Below are 6,872 nucleotides of genomic sequence, written 5' to 3'. Positions count from 1 at the left end.
CCAGAAAGTCTTGCTGCTTCTGCCATCATCGAATAACAAACTTTTGGCCAAATGGCAGGGCCCATATGTCATTACACGGAAGATGGGCCCAGTCACGTATGAGGTACATCATCCTGAGAAGAAGAAGCCAAGGCAAAAGTACCATGTCAACCTTCTGAAGGAGTGGAAGGAGCGTCCAGCCTCCATTTCCAGCCAGGTCCTGATGGTAAGGAAGGTGGAGACAGAAGAAGAGCCGGACACAGGATTGGAAACCCTGGCAACATCTGCTTCTCCGGTGCTAACTCATCTCGAACAGCAACAAGCAACCCAACTCCTCCAGGTTTTCAAGGAGACCCCTACCTTGTTCACTGCCAACCCCGGAAAGACGTCATATGTTGAGCATGCCATCCGTTTAAAGGATGGACAACCCATACGCCAGCGTCCCTACCGGATTCCACAGCATCTGGTGGGAAAATTACAGCAGGAGGTGGAGGAGATGCTTAGACTTCAAGTGATTGAGCCATCCAACTCAGAGTGGTGTAGTCCAGTGGTCATCGTTTTCAAAAAGGATGGATCGCTGCGGATATGCATTGACTTTAGGAAGCTCAATTCCATTTCTGAGTTTGATGCCTACCCTATGCCAAGGATTGACGATCTACTGGAGAAGATCGGAGCAGTCAAGTACATCACTACCTTGGACTTGTGCAAGGGATACTGGCAAGTACCATTGGTGAGGTCATGTCGACCATATACTGCCTTCCGAACTCCAGCAGGACTTTACCAGTTTACCGTGATGCCTTTTGGACTACATGGGGCACCTGCTACATTCCAGCGATTGATGGACAAGGTACTGGAAGGTTGTGACCACTGCAGTGCTGCCTACCTGGATGATGTGGTTATCTTCAGCGACAACTGGGAGGAGCATGTGTGTGATCTAGCACTGGTCCTGGGGAAGATTCAGAAAGCTGGACTGACACTCAACCTCTCCAAGTGTGAATGGGAAAAATGGGAAACAAGTTACCTAGGATATCAACTGGGCCGAGGAGAGGTGCGCCCACAAGTGGATAAGGTTGAAGGTTGATCCAGAAATGCCCTCGTCCTCGAACAAAGAAAGAGGTACGGTCCTTTCTAGGATTGGCCGGATGGTACCGAAGATTTGTGCCCCAATTCGCAACCATTGCGGCCCCACTCACTGAGTTGACCCGTAAGGATCAGAAGAACCTGGTGAATTGGTCAGATGACTGTGAGGCCGCTTTCAGCACCTTGAAAGCTCACCTGTGCTCTTCCCCAGTTCTCCGGAGTCCAGACTTCAAACAGAGGTTCCTGGTGCAAGTGGATGCATCTGCCATTGGTCTAGGAGCAGTGCTAGCCCAAGGAATTCCGGGAGAGGAGCGTCCAATCTTGTACCTGAGCCGCAAGCTCCAGCCACGGGAAACAAGGTACTCCACGGTGGAAAAAGAGGGCCTTGCCATTAAATGGACACTGGAGAGCCTCAGATATTACTTATTAGGACGGGAGTTTGACTTAGAAACGGACCACCGAGCACTGACCTGGATCAACACCATGAAAGACCACAACAGTCGCCTGACTCGATGGTACCTCTCCCTCCAACCTTTCAGATTCAGCATCCGTCACCGCTCTGGGAAAATCAATGTGGTAGCAGACTGCCTTTCCAGGTTGCCGTACACTGACAACCTCCCAGAGGAGGGGGATGATGTGACGGAGTGACATCGTAACTAATGGCACACACACACACTCGCTGGTAGAGCGCAAAGCCACACACACTCGCTGGTAGAGCGCAAAGACGCACACACTCCAACACCACCCGCTGAGAGAGCGGCTGCGCACACACACACACACACACACGCCGCCACACACTCGCTGATAGAGCGCACAGACAGACGCATACACATACATATTTGTAGACCGTCAAGGGTGCACACTTGCCGCTCCTACATCATCATTCTATTAACAATTAACTTGGTTCAAACTTACTTACCCCTCATCCTCAGTTTGCGTCCGCAGCATTCCAAACATTGTTCACATCAGTGGCGCACTTAAATGATGACGATGGCGGGACGCTTAGAGTGACGTCACTATTGTTTGTAGTTCTATTAATTATCTATTAATTTTGTTTATTAAAGGTGGGGGCAATGTTTATTGTGGCACGGTTAATTTGGGGAAATATTTTGGCTTTATTTTTATCTGGGTTGTTTATTATAATAATCATGCTTGTGTTAATTTATTGTGTTTTTGGGATAATTGATGTTTGGATGGGAGGGGCAGAAGACATGTATAAAGAGTGGTCTACCTCCCACTCAGGTAGAGAATATTGTGTTACGAAGGAGGTAACACCTATTTTTGCTCACTGCTATTTTGAATTACTTTTGGAAATAGCACTTTGGGACATTTCATGTTTTTCTGCGATTTTCACCTGTAAATATTTTTCACTATGCATCTTGTTTTGGGCAAATAAACGGAGAGAAAACAATATCAGTCGACTACGCCATCATCTTTGGTCTCTTAAGGAGTTGCAGCAGAACCCCCGTGACACACTGACATTGTGTAATAACATGATGAATGGACAGTGATCACATCTGTCTGTATTGTGTTTATTCATAAGAAATAATGTGTTGTTTAATCCCGTATGGCCAAATCTGATCCTCCATATTATATTTTCCTCTTTCCTGCTTCTTTCTGTGCGCCTAGCCACTCCCACTTTTCTTTGGATACTGTAAAACCATCTTCCTTTCCTCTCCTCCTCCCATTGTTTTTGCCATCTCTCCTTGAGTTGTTGTTTAATGGTGCTGTTTATTTCTGTTTTGCTTAATTTTTTTGCTAGATCTATATTATTATGTGCTGTTGCTACTTTTGCCACCGTGTCTGCTATTTGGTTCCCTTTAACCCCTGTAATGTGTGCTGGTATCCATAAAGTCCCATCATCTGAATTCTATATAATGTTTGTTGTATTTCTATAATGAGGTTGTCTGCTTTCAGAATGGCTGGATTGTAAACTTATGAGTGATGAACTTGAGTCTGAACAGATGATTGTTTTCAGTGGTTGTATTTCTGCTAATAGAATAGCAGTGAGTTCTCCTGTCTGCACTGATACATTATCACTTAATCGTTTCTGTTGTTTAATGTTTGAAATTCTGCTATGAAGACTCCTATTCCTGTTTTTTGATGCATGTGTGTATACTTGTATGATGTATCCATGATAACTGTCTATATAATCTTGTATTACCTCTGGGTTCTGGCTCTGCATATCTTTGTTTTCCTTCTCTAACCATGTGAGATCTATGGTGGCATCTGGAAGAATCCATGGTGCTATTGTCGACAGTGGTACTGTTGGGCTAACGCTGTATTGGTCTACTGTAAGCTCTGATGCCGTCTGATTGATTGTCCATCCAAAGCTTTCCTTTCTCCTTTTCCCAACATGGTTTTAATGATGATTCTGATTATGACCCTGTAGTCTGGTCCAGTAGTTCAATGAGTTCTGTATCCTTCTTAATTCTAGTGGCATTTCCCCCATTTCTACTTGGAGTGCTGATGTCGGGGTTGTTTTAAAAGCTCCTGTGCATAACCTTAGTGCCTGATACTGTAGTCTATCCAGTTTTTTGCTGCAGATCCATACACCACACAGCCATAATCTAGCACTGATCTTAGTAACCCATTATATATAGCCCTTAAAGCATATCTATCTGCTCCCCATTCCCTACCAACTAAACATCTCATTATATTCAATATTTTCTTACATTTGTCCATTCATTTTTGAATATGTAACTTTCTCATCAAACCATATCCCTAATAGTTTAAAGAATTTCACTCTCTCCAACCTGATTGTATGGTTTCAGTTTTACTCTATCTTCTATTCTTTTCCTTGTAAATATCATCGTCTTTGTTTTATTCACTGAGAATTTGAATCCCCATTTATATGCCCATTCTTCTATTTTCGTAATATCCCCTTGCACTTTTTTTTACAATGAAATCTATGTTTCTTCCCCTCGTCCAAATTGCCCCATCATCTGCAAATAAAGAACATCCAGAATCCTTTTCTATTTCATTGTAATTTCATTTATCATGATGGAGAACAATAGCGGACTTATTATGCTTCCCTGAGGTGTTCCGTTTTCTACCGCATACTTTCTTGAAAGTTTTTCCCCTACTCTAACCTGTATTGTTCTTCCTCCCTAAAAATCCTTAATCCACTGATACATTCTTCCCTTGACAGTTGAATTAAAAGTCCCTCTCCCCACATCATATCAGTTTGTGGCGCGGGTAGGCGATAAAGTAAGAAATTATTAGAAGCTCGACAACGCCACCCCGGGAATTTCACCCAGGGAATTACGAGGTAATATTATAAAGGCACACAGTTCGGGTTACTGAGGGGGCAAGAGACGTGGTTCCAAGTTAACATATGTTTCTTTTATTAAACAATAATCCTAAAAACTTCAATAAAACTCATTCACACCAACAAAAATGGGGGGAAAAGAACCTTAACAGGGCTGAGGCCAAAGTGAGTGGACGAAGGCTAGGGCAGGGGAGGGATCCACCAAAGAAAAACACCACAATAATCACCAAGCACACGTGGCAGACACTCTCAGTGACGAAAACCCGCTCCCAGGGACACAGCAAGACAAGACGGGAGGATGCCACCACCAGACCACCAGCACCACCACCACCGGCCTACAGCAACTGAAACAGGAGGAGGATAATAACAAATTAGTGGGGATTCATACATTCAAAACAAAAGCAAAACAGAACTAAACACGGGCAGGTCACAGGCCTAAATAAATCACATAACTTCACTACTGACAAGGAAAGAGAAAATGAAAGAAAACCAAAACAAAATCAAATTACTTAAATTACAAAACACAATCTTGAAATTAACTAAATAAAATTACATAAACAAAATCCCATTTAACCCAGACACAATACCCAAAAACAATATTGCACACTTTCTCCCACACACACACACTCGCTCCGTATAAGGGGGAAAATCCCCGGTAAAAACAGTCGTGCGGGGCTGCAGCCGAACGATCGCTTTGGCCCGGCGTATGCTTGGGCTGGCAGTCGGTGGTAAATTTTCCGACGGCCACCGAATGACGCCACACGAGCCCGCAGCGGCCACCAACACGAACCAAAACTCAGCGGCTACAAAGCAGCAGCGGCTGTTAGATGGTTAAGATCACCTTCTTGTAGTAGTAACAACACTCACGAGAGGAGGAAAAGGAAGAGAGCTTCAGGCAGCCGCCAGCATGCACCACTGCCGATCAACCCACAGCAGCGTGCACAGAGCACGGAGCAGCACCCAACCAGTCGCCCGATCGGAGACGTGACTGCACACTAGAAGTGACAGGCGACAATCGGAGCAGAGCAAGAGCCGGCGAGCGGACTACGCTTTTGTACCGGCTGCCTCAATGATTACCGGAAGTGTTACCATAGCAACCAATAAACAATGAGCGAGGGGGAAAGTAACACAACGCTCATACTGCTACAATATCATAAAAACAGCCACTACACTCTCTTTGTTTATGTGTGCTTTTCTAATGTCATGTTCTAAGCAGATGACTGGGTCCATAGTAGATCTTCCTTTCCTAAAGCCGCTCTGGTATTTAGTTATGTTACATGTTACATGTCATTTAGCAGACGCTTTTATCCAAAGCGACTTACAATAAGTGCATTTAAACATTTGGGTACAAATAAGAGCTAGAAGTAAGTAAGAGCTTCAAGTAAACCATACTATGAAGTGCTAGTCATAAGTGCGATTTATACTTTTTTTTTTTTTTGGTCGTCGTCATTGTCTTAGTCGAGGTAGAGTCGGAAGAAATGTGTTTTTAGTCGGCGGCGGAAGATGTGGAGGCTTTCCGCTGTCCGGATGTCGATGGGGAGCTTGTTCCACCATTTGGGAGCGAGGACAGTGAATAGTCTCGAGTTCTGCGAATGCCTCTGCGATCCTCTCAGTGAGGGGGCAGCGAGTCGGTTTGCCGATGCAGAGCGAAGTGGGCGGGCTGGGGTGTAGGTTTTGATCATGTCCTGGATGTAGGCTGGACCGGATCCGTTTGTAGCATGGAACACAAGCACTAGAGTCTTGAAGCGGATGCGAGCAGCTACAGGAAGCCAGTGAAGGGAGCGGAGGAGAGGTGTAGTGTGGGAGAATTTTGGTAAGTTGAAGACCAGTCGAGCTGCTGCATTCTGGATGAGTTGCAGAGGTCGTATGGCACATGCAGGGAGACCAGCCAGGAGGGAGTTGCAGTAATCCATGCGAGAGATGACAAGAGCCTGGACCAGAACCTGTGCCGCCTTCTGGGTTAGAAGAGGCCGTATCCTTCTGATGTTGTGCAACATGTATCTGCAAGATCAGCTGTTGCAGCAATGTTGGCAGTGAGGGAGAGAGGGTCATCAAGTGTCACACCCAGGTTCCTTGCGGTATGAGAAGGAATTACCACAGAGTTGTCAAGGGTGATGGTTAGGTCTGTGGTGGGAGAGCTCTTTCCTGGGAGAAAAAGAAACTCAGTCTTGTCGAGATTGAGTTTCAGGTGATGGTCAGACATCCACTGAGAGATGTCGGTCAGACAAGCGGAGATCCGTTCTGCTACATGTGTGTCAGAGCGTGAGGTCGGAGGTGGAGTAGTTTCTGGTGAAGATGAGGTCAAGGTGGTTGCCAGCTTTGTGAGTTGGTGGAGAAGGAGCAAGTGAGAGAGAAAGAGACGAAAGTAGAAAAAAGTAGATCGGATGACTTCTCTGACTGGATGTTGAAGTCACCACGAAGAACAAGTGGTGGGCCATTTTCTGGGATGTTTGAGAGGAGGACATCTAGTTCCTCCAAGAAGTGTCCCAATGGGCCTGGTGGACAGAAGATGACAACAATGATTAGTTTGACTGGGTGAGTT

At 45.3% G+C, this 6,872-nt stretch overlaps 1 long non-coding RNA gene across 2 annotated transcripts; it reads right to left on the bottom strand.

The window, feature by feature from the left end:
• Positions 1-4,382: 4,382 nt before the first annotated feature.
• LOC131443532 (uncharacterized) lies at positions 4,383-5,345 on the bottom strand. 2 transcript variants are annotated; one of them, XR_009233645.1, is made up of 2 exons: positions 5,198-5,345; positions 4,383-4,674 (listed from the first exon to the last, which is right to left on the bottom strand). It is a non-coding gene; the product is annotated as an uncharacterized LOC131443532 (long non-coding RNA). The 2 variants fall into 2 exon arrangements; XR_009233644.1 differs by having other exon boundaries at positions 5,244-5,345.
• Positions 5,346-6,872: the final 1,527 nt, after the last annotated feature.

Source organism: Solea solea, chromosome 17 (genome assembly GCF_958295425.1).
Source record: "Solea solea chromosome 17, fSolSol10.1, whole genome shotgun sequence".
Classification (NCBI taxonomy): Eukaryota; Metazoa; Chordata; class Actinopteri; order Pleuronectiformes; family Soleidae; genus Solea; species Solea solea.
This window is presented reverse-complemented; position numbering and strand designations above follow the sequence as displayed.